The sequence below is a fragment of the Dermacentor andersoni genome, chromosome 9, assembly GCF_023375885.2.
Source record: "Dermacentor andersoni chromosome 9, qqDerAnde1_hic_scaffold, whole genome shotgun sequence".
Taxonomy (NCBI): Eukaryota; Metazoa; Arthropoda; class Arachnida; order Ixodida; family Ixodidae; genus Dermacentor; species Dermacentor andersoni.
Window position 1 is genome coordinate 140,303,979 of NC_092822.1, and position 10,464 is coordinate 140,314,442.

Sequence of the window (10,464 nt, forward strand, 5' to 3'; positions counted from 1 at the left end):
ATATTATTATTGTAAAGGAGATTTATTAGGGTTCGTAGCAACCGCCGGTTCTACGATGCACCGAGCAGTTCCCGAGCTCGAGCTTCTGCTGCGCGCTTGATGCTGCCGATGCTGCTGACCCAGTGCGCACGTTCGTTATCTTCCTTACAATGGCCCCGCGGAAATAAAGGAGCCATCCTGGCCACTTGGGTTTCTGGAAGGACGGTAGAATCGTGATACGGCTTGAGACGCTGAACGTGAACGACTTCGCGGTTACGACGTCGCATGCACTCTAAAAACTAGGAAGGGTATCGCAGGAGTGAAACTGCCGGTTCACTCTTCAAAGCGTCGTTTTACTCTCGAAAAATGTCGAGGAGAGTGAAATGCATTGTTCACTCTGTCACCAAGGAGAGAGTGAAATACGCTTTTCACTCTCCCCTTCAGAGACAGGGAGTGAAAAGACTCTTGCGGCAATAGAAAACAAAACGTAGCGTAATCTTCTGCTTCAACCTTAGGTGGCTGGCCCCGAACATGGCAATGTATCATTCATGCACGCTGAGCAAAGAACACATCGTTTTGCTTCTAAGAGAACAGGCCGCCGCAGTTCAAAGGAACGCGTAGCGAGCGCTCTACTTTTTCACTCGGAGTGGCTCCACCGCGCGCGCGCGCGCTCAAGATCGCGGAACAACACAGCCCTGGAGAAAGGTGACCCGTCCAGCGAGCAAAGGCCAGCCGAGGGAGATCGTGTGTCGGCCATCTCGCGTCGCCACGAAAACACGACAGTCGTTCGTCATGCCTTGGATATAACAACAAATCCTCCACGGTAAGTGAATTCTAACTTAGGTGCACATTCTCCGTATATGTCATGCTATCGCCAGGAAGTCGTCGCTGCGCTTAGCCGACGCGATTGACAAAGGACTAGGCGTACGCGCTGTCTCTCGATGTTAATCTAAAAAGCCAGTCGTCGCGATAACTGCATGTGATTTTATCACTTTGCCGTTGTCTGTAAGAGCTTTAAAAATCGCAAACGCTGCCAGAACTATGGTATGTTCAATAAGACGCCAGGCGAGAGGACGCTTAAAATGGTTAGTTCACCAGCCCGTGATTCCGAGCCTATGCGGAGCGTGATTAGCGTGCGTTTTGTGTGTTTGAATTTATTCAGTTTGGCAGTCTACTGTGTACGGAACGCTGTTGAACTAAGGAATCACATAACAGAAGGCGTCATTTTGCTGGCAGCATGCTTTTTTTTTATAAATAAACCGCGCGCTTGACGGTGTCTCGCGCAGAGGGAATCTGCGACCACTGAAGTTACGTGCAGCGCCAGTGCTAGTTAGAAACTTTGCCGCAGGCATTCAGCTGCATGCTGCAAGAGGTCAGTTGGGCGCGTTATCTTGAACTTACTGAAAACGCATGAGGAATCCATGTTTTATGCTGAAAAAAGTATAAACCCCATATAAGCGATCTTGCGCGCGGCAGCTACAAGCGACGCGACGGAGATGGCTGTCGCGTTCGCTCGTCGCCTACAAGTCGTACTCCGTGCGAGCGACGATTTTGAGCGACGCCTCCCCGGTGTTGCCGGCATGAGGGTTGCAGTCACGCGTGACGCGTGCTTTAGTAATTTACGTTGATGTATTTTACTATAAAAAGTAGCATAAAATATTTCCGGAGGTCTTGCAGTACGTTCTTATCCTTGCACGTATAAAAATTGAATCATTTGCTCGTTCCGCGCGACAATCGGTAGTATTTGAGCGATGTATGTACGTACATCCAGTTCCGGCTTCGCGCTATTGGCTAGTCGCTCATAGCACTTCTGGGCGACGAGCGACGATTTCTAGATTTCCAGAACCGAGTCATCTGTTCAAGCGACGGCCCGTTTTGTCGCTCGAAGCCGTCGCTCGTCGCCGTCGCGCACTAAATCGCTCTCACACTGTTTGTCCCTAAGACTGAACTGTTTTTGCTCATGTTGAAATGGTGTGATTATTGGTCTGGTTTTGTCTCCTGTTGCGGTTTTCGTGCACGGTGCGAAACTGAAAGGATGCTTATGGTCTACGAACTCGGTGAATTGTCGAGCAGCTAGTTACGCATCGGCATCGAATATAACGGCTGCTGTGTGGAATTACAATTGCAGGGGCGCTTTGCATGCGCTTATTGTTTTGGACATGCCTGTGCATTTGCTAATATGAGTTGGCGTGTCGGAGTTATGTCATATGAACAGCTAAATCAGCCTTCCTCTGGGGGTTACAAGCGTAATGTGTGCATTTTGCTATAGCATGGCAGATCAAGATGTGTTTATCGCTTGAATATTTTTAGTAGAGAAATAAAATATCAAAATAAAATGTTGCTTTAATTCCGTGTTACCAGTCTGTCGTACACAGAACAATAGGTTGGTGTAATAAACTAATAACTGCGGTTTAACTGCAACTTTTACATGCCTACAAGAATCTAAAATGCTAGATTTCAAACTGCAGCAGTAGTCGGGTCTGTCAAAAATGAACTCCACTGCGCACTTCATGCATGAAAATAAGTTCATGCCTTTTAGTAAGCTTAGATGCAGGCCGCAGTGAACTTGTTAGTATTGAAATGTGGGTAAGCTTGCCATAACAAGCCTTGTTGCCCTTTTTTATAGGCACATCCATATATCCATTGAGCTGAAGGACAATATTTTCATCCCTACTGAGCATCATGTTTGCAGCTATAATCCTCAAATTATGGCTTCAGCAGTGGCACAACCGGGGATGGTGCGGGGGGGGGGGGGGGCACACTGGGCACGTGCTTAGGATGTGTCACAAGTGGTGTTTGCGACACACCAGACTCGTGACAGACCTATGACGTCTGAAAATGACCAATATTCTATTCATTAGCAGGAGTATTCTAACATTCATGAAAAACAAGGATGAACTGTGGTTTATTTGTTTTTTTGCTTAAATCTAAAAATTGAAGTTAGTTTAGCAGTTGACTGTTGCAGTCATTTGGATGTTTTGCATGCATTTCACTAGGAAGACTGAGAGCTAAGACTTTTTTATTGCCATGGCCTTGACTGTCTTGATGTTGTTTTGCACCATGCCCTTGTGTTGACTTTTGCATACGATATTTTTCAGGCACCCGCTTTATATAACGCAAGAAGGCAGCTGCAAGGACACGAGGATGTGAAAGAGCCAGTGCAGCGCGACTTCACGTAGTGCAGAGGAGCCAATGCCAAAAAATCAAAATACATTGGCATGTTATTTGGACAAGAAAACTAGTATTTGGGTATATTGGGTGTACCATTTGACCAAATGTCAACAAAATCAAGATACAGTATGTTACACGAAGATGAAAATTCTCACGTGCTCCAGGCAGTCATCTTAACATGGTATATTTATGTAATGTCTCTGATTGGAAAGTCAAATCAAGTATGCTCTCTGGAGACAAACACATTGCAGCAAGTGTCATTGAAAAGTTAAAAATGTGTTTTAAGAAAGCTGATTAGTTCTGAGAAGTGACTGCTTTTTGTCTTGCCTCTCAACAGATATATCCATGTGATAAAAAAATGGTACAATGAAATTGCATATTTGCTTAGCGACATGATACATACTTGCAATGAGCACGGTGCCTGTGTTTACTATAAAAAGCAACAGCCCATGCTTGGTTAGGTTAGGCCAACTACAACATGTAGGCATGGGTGATTGGCGCTTTTTTTATTTCTGTGTCGTGAGGTTTATTGACGTGCGTATAGGTGCAGTGGCACGCAGTATGGCTAGTACAAAAAAGGGGGGGGGGCAGATATATGTAGCTCACTGTACACGACACAGGGCAAAGGAAATCCGTGTTCAGTAACTATGTTAAATGCCATGTACGTAAATTTTACAACGCTACTCGTTCGAAGCGCGCACAGGTGCATATTGAGGAAAAGTTTCCAGGGTAGATAATTTAGTTCGTCATTTACACTAATTTTGCTCTAACCACGAGACATAATAATTTGAATATACTGCACGGAAAAACCTAGAGCGAATTAAATTGTGTGTCAGCTTCGTGTGTATACATATAGTCTTTCTTATGCATTAGGTTTTTTGCGTAATGCATTAGCAGTTGACAGCCTATCTTATGATGTGTACTCTGTATACATTACAGTTGTTTATTAGTTTACTCGTTTGTTTTGTGACTGATGAAATGCCGGCATATATATATATTTTCCACATTTCACATAACCCTGTATGTTTTGCAGGGACAACCCAGGACGTGCATTTCTCAGCACCCAGTCAACTGCCAAAAGTGACTCAAACACAGGCCACCAGTAAGTGGACAACAGTTGCAATTTCACATTATGCAGTTGGCGGCTGCCTTGTACGGAGGCTTTTTTTTAAATGAGATGGTGATGTCATTCTAATGTACATTTTGACCACAAAGGTGCGATCATGTCTCACAGAGGCATATATGGTTGCTATTCTCTGCGAGGGACGTGTTCTCGTGTTCGTGAAGCATTTGTGTTTGGCAGTATTGTCACCCAATGAGTTGGATATAAACACTAACTCGCCACTGCCGGCAAGTAGTTGCGAGAAACGCATTATGACGCTGTAAAGTTATTTCATTAATTCGAAGGAAAGTTTCGCAGCAGGAAAAAAGGTTGCTATTCCAGGTAAACATGTCTTTTTCTCACAGGTTATTTAGCCAAACTGTGGATGCATGAAATTCGTGACTTATGAATAGATTTTAATTTATTCTTTAGTAATGCTTCTAAAAGAGACTAGAAATAGCATGTGACTACCTCTGCAATCAGCAGACCATACATTTACAGTCATAAGTGGCAGTTCCATGCAGTCTGGCACTTTATATAACCTTTCCTTTCAGCAACATTGGAACTGGTGGCTGCGTTTTCAGAAGAAGTGCACTTGACACTGTATATGAATGTGTGAATTCGGTTTTCTTTGTATGTGTCGGCTCACTGACAAACAGTGCAAAAATCTGTTGTACCATGAACCTGACGACGCCTTCTGGTGCTAGAAATGCGGCACTTCTTATTTTATAGTACTGCATGACATTTAAATCAAGGCTACCACATAAAATGATCAAGAAAACTAACCGCTGTTATAGCTGTTTTCCTCAAAGAACGCTTGTCCTTTATGGGCTGTGTTAATCTGAGCTCTCCACCGATGTTTCAGTAGTATTATCCCTTAGTGAGTGAGAGAATGGGGGCAATTAATCGTGTTAAAGTGGTGTCCTAATTATGTGCATTTGTTCCAACAAAGTTGTCTAGATTACTTTATTGTGTAGTGTAAAGCTTATGAAACCATCAGCAACTACTGAGTTGCTAACGCGCATATGGATTTGTCACTATACAGGTGGAACTCGGCTGTACCACTGCAGTGCTGCGGAAATTGCCTTCACCAGCGGCTTTGCAACAGCTGTTTCGCAGCATGTCGGTATGTGTTAATTTATAATTATGTTGGGATGGGCTAGTATTATGGACCACTGCTACTCTGTATTGTGACAGATCCATATGATAAGGGATGTAATGGGCACAGCGAAAACCTTTGAATTTTTTACTATGGTACATAAACAGGCTCTCCTTTTCGTCACTGGAGCAGGAGAGAAGGGCATGCAGGCACTCCTGAATGTACATATATTTCAAAACATGAGAGAGACATACCTACACACACACACACACACACATACACACACACACAATTAAACTAAAGGCAGGGACGTTCCATCTTTCATCTTGAATTGAATTGTGCAGCGCAAAAATACAACACAGACCACAGAGAAGCACACATGTTAACAGGTTTGATACACACGTTAGTTCAACAGATTTGATACTTCAAGTGTGCTATTTTACACAAGGGGGAAGGGAAAGGGGAGAAAATCTGAAAAAAAAAAGTGGAGTGGAAAAAAAGGAATCGTGCCAAAAAGCATGAGAAGCATCGCGCAGCCAGGATCACCAGCAGGACATCTAAAAAGCACTCTGATAAAATTACATACAGGACAACCTTACGTATAGTTTGTTTCAATCAACTCAGATCACATGCAGCCATTACTGCAATCAAGTTGTTTCCTTATGTCATATGAGGGAATGATGTGGGCCCAAAGAACTGTTTAGAGCTGAAGGATTATGTTCCATTCTAGCCTCATTGCCTGCTTTTTTATCATATTGTTATCAGCTGCTTATGTTAGGGACAAAAAGTAAGAGTACGAACTGTTTCCCGATTCGCCATTCCACACAACATGTATTTGTGACTATATGTACATGCAGATGATCCATAGTTGAAAAATATTCAGTACAGTAGAATCTCATTACAAGATGCACTTGGTTGTAAGAGACATCTGAAAATGGTTTGGTTGGTTTTCCGATGTTTGCCACGTTAACAACACTGTATACAAGAGACACCTTTGTTACTAAGGGTGACTTTTTAAGTATTCACTACTTCGAAGGGACGCAACCCAGACACATTCACTTTGTGCACCTTGTGTGCTCCGAAGGGCGTAAAGATCACGCAATCCTTACACAAGTCAATCGCGCATGTCTCTTTTAGCATGAACCAGAAAAGGAGGGTAACGAGGACAGTGCAGGGCAGAAAGTGTCGGCAGTTGAAGCTGACGAGCGTCTAAGAGCACCTCAAAGGTACTGCGAGCAACAAGGCTTGCAAAGTGAAGTGTTTAAATTCCAGAAGTTGGGAAGGAAGCTAACACAATCTACAGTCACTAAAAAGCTGTGAATGTCTTCTTTAAAGGGCCCCTAAACCACCGAGGTTGAAATTTAGTTGCGGTGTTGCAGTTCTACACAATAAGGCAATGAACAGGTAGCCACAAGAATTTTTCGAAACGGTGCAGTAATAGTGGAGCTACGTGTGTTTGATTATCGAAAAGTAGTCCCCACTCATTTTACTCTTTCATCTGGTACACGCCATATGGACAGTATCGTCTTTTCCTTGCCTAGTACACCTCCAAATGTTACGGGACAGGCCAACACCAACGAGCTCTGTTGCTGCCGCGCTGGCCCGTCGTCCTGCGAGGGGTGGCGCTAATACAACGGAACTGTATGGTGACTCGTGTTGAAGAGCCTCATAGGGAGACCCTTCTGTTGGCATTTCTGTTCTTTGCCCCCATTGGCTGCCCACAATGGCATCGCGCGCAACGCGACGAGGAAGAAGGAGTGTGTGTATTTGCTTGCAGGCCTTGCCGGCAGTCATACACTTTCGTTCGACCAATCGACAGCACCGGAAACTGGTGACATCATCAGAGACAGCCTGGTGACGTCAGGACAAAATGGGGGGTGCAGGATAGGTCCAGAGAGGCGCACTGGGTCATTTTCTTCATATTGTGGTGCTCCGGCAGTGCTACGCACTCTGGCATTTGGCTTCGTCGATCGTGACGGCATTCTGATTTTGATACGCGTGTTTACTTGAAATGTTCAAAAAATGTCGAGAAGTGGTTTAGGGGCCCTTTAAGCCACCCTGAGCATTTATTCCTTCAGATATATCAAAACATACTTTAGTGATGATGCATAATAAAGTGATCTAGTCGGGCTCCTCAGTGTCTCAAAATTTTTGGTTTCGAGAGACATGTTTCCCGTGCCTCTTGAATATCTTCTGATGAGGCTTTACTGTAATATACACAAACAATTGTGTAACTCCTCCTGCAAGTATTATTCATTAAGCCCGGTCACTTATGTGCAAAGCTTGTGGTTAAGTCTTGATGTCCGTACTTTTTAGAGCTATATCTATTAATTCATGCTGTTCTTATTGGTTCTTCGATGCAGGAGACAATGCCTACGAAATTATTGGCCCTGATCATGAGAGCCCTCAAGGGGCAAACAACATCTCTGTTGCAGAAGTGAGCCCGATACCACTTGGAAGTTACCATGACAGATGACACGGCAGCAATAGATACAGAGACTGCCATGTCTACTGCAGCTGCAACAGTGTACGAGGCCAGCAGCAGCGCGTCAGCATCAGCAGCAGTGTCAGAAGGAACCACACCAGGCCTGGTAGAGCAACATGTGTGCTATCACTGACTTTTTTGTAGTGGATAGAACTCATTTGCTCAACATACAAAAGCTTTTCACCACGACAGTGAGCCAGTGTTATTGTGCAGCAAGTGCAAGACTAAGTTAGGTGTTATAACACAGTACAAGCATCACTTTAATATATGCAAATGCAAACATATTACAGTTGTTGCCTCCCCAGCCAGCCCACATAGTGACAACAATGTTGAACACATGGTGGGACACACCTCTCCCCCATTACAAGATAGTAGAGACTGTCAGTGTTGTTGCTAGATTGACTGGTCTTTGTAGGCAACTAGAAGGACAACACAGGTGTCATAAGATCGTTGTTGATGTTGTTGTTGAAGAGGTAAAAAAGAAGTTTGATGCAGCTGAAGTGCCAACTGATATTGAGCAAATCAGAAGCAACCACCTGAGAAAGCAACACTATCGAAATTTGGGTATCTATGTGCCGCCAACTCTGGTAAGAATGGCATAGGACAGAAGTGTGATGAAAATCACACAGACACTGCTGTTGCATCACTGGCCACAGTGAGCAGCGACTTGTAGGGCAAGAGAGTCAACTGAAACTAACATTATGATATAGTGTCATGCTCCCATGTGACCACTTTTCAAGTTATTTTGCAAGATACAGCTCAACCTCCAGAAACGAGACTGCAACTTGTCTGTAAAAAAGCTTTCACAAAAAATTATTCATAACACTATTAACATAGCAGTATCTTTTTTTTTTTTGTGTCGGTTCGAGGTTCCCGGCTGTCCATTAATGCTAAAATTGAGGAAAAAAAGAACATGTGTCGTACTTACACCTTTTTAACAAGTACGAGGGGGACAGAACTTTTCTAGTCATGCATCTTCATCATACTATCAAGTTTTTAAATGCCTTTTATAATTATTATTACCACTTATATCTGAGTGCATTTTTTGCATGTAGCAGGTGTAAAATCAGGTCAGTTGGATCAGATGCCTTATCTGCAAGCGAGCCCTATATTCAAGAAATTTGAATTAAAATAGTTACGTTAGAGACGCAGTCTTTCAGCACTTTATTGCCTGTGGTTTAAGCATTGCTCAATACTTTTGTGGGTGGCGATTTCAACCGGCACAGCACTGCGCTTTGCCACAGTCACATTTGTCTTCAAAGCGGTGTTTACCATTTGTGTTGATCTGTTTGTGTATGCATAGAGCAAGTTTTTAATTTATATTTTTCTGCATTCTTGTGCTTGCACCAAGCTTGTATAAGGCAGTTACAAAATGTGGGTCACTATAACGAACTGTTCTGTTGAGCTTACACTTGCAAATAATCGTGTTCAGATGGCCGCACTTCTATGCGGGTGCACCGCTAGCTTTGTGTATGTTCTCATGTTTGTATAAAGCTTATATAAGCTAGTTAGAAAATGTATGTCACTAAGCATTGTGATATTCTTTAAAGAACTGCTTGGTTGGTTTTACACTTGTGAATAAGTATTGAGGCGGTGGTATTCCCATGTATGCCCACTGCTAGCTTTCTGTGTCCTCAGGTGTTTGTATTAAGTTTCTACAAGGGAGTTACAGCATGTACGTCACTAAGCGCTGTGATATTTTTTAAAGAACTGCTTTGTTGGTTTTACGCCTGTGAGTAATAGTACTCGGGTGGCACTAGTCATGTGTAGGTACACAGGGACCATTTGTATACATTATGCTCATGTAAAGCAGTTACAAAGTGTATGTCACTAATTACTGTGATATTTGTTGAATTGCTGTGATGGTTTTACACATGTGAATAATAGTGGTCAGGACACAGTACTTGCGGTGTATAGTTGAATTTATACACTGCCAAGACATGGGCTGTATACGTACCAAAGAAATGTATGTCATTATATTGTTGTGATTATTACTGTTTGGATTTTATTAAACTGTAATAAAATTGTTTCTTGTATCCATTGAGGTATGGCAATTTGTCATGCAACCAAACTGAGGACCTGAACTTGTGCATACAAATAAACAGCTAATTTAAGAGTATACTGCTCATATTCTGCTAAACCAGTTTAACAAATCTTGTACTACAATGCTGGAAAAATGACAGAGCTGACTCGGATGTACAGAAAAAGTTCTGCACTGGCTGAAGGACTGCCCCACACTGGAGTTCGTAATGTTGCGTTTATTGGAGTAGAACAGAAAGTGCACTTCTATTAAAAATGCGACAGTCGGTGCAGAAACATAAGGCAGACGAGCGGATGTGGCACATTTTTTTCAGGGCCCTCCATGCCTACTACTGCATTTCTAGTCTTCCTGTGCTCTGCGTTCCCTGTTCAGCCAAGATTTTTACTCCATGACAATTGTTCTACTGGGTTCGTAGCAATATTGAAGAAAAAAATTCGATGGTTTTCAAGGACTTTCGAGGCCCCGACACAGTAACTTCAAGGACCTCGTGCAATGTGTGTAGTAGTTTGGACAGGCAATAACTTGTTCAAGAACACCGTTAACTTTAATGCAAACAAAAGAAAACAAAACAAATCGCATTTCAGTGA

The 10,464-nt window shown here is 43.0% G+C and overlaps 1 long non-coding RNA gene across 2 annotated transcripts; it reads left to right on the plus strand.

Moving 5' to 3' along the window:
* The first annotated feature begins 460 nt into the window (after window positions 1–460).
* Window positions 461–9,872, plus strand: LOC129384502 (uncharacterized). Of its 2 annotated transcripts, XR_008612219.2 has the most exons (5): window positions 461–802; window positions 3,078–3,220; window positions 4,184–4,252; window positions 5,298–5,378; window positions 7,715–9,872. It is a non-coding gene; the product is annotated as an uncharacterized lncRNA (long non-coding RNA). The 2 variants fall into 2 exon arrangements; XR_011890111.1 differs by having other exon boundaries at window positions 3,078–4,252.
* Window positions 9,873–10,464: the final 592 nt, after the last annotated feature.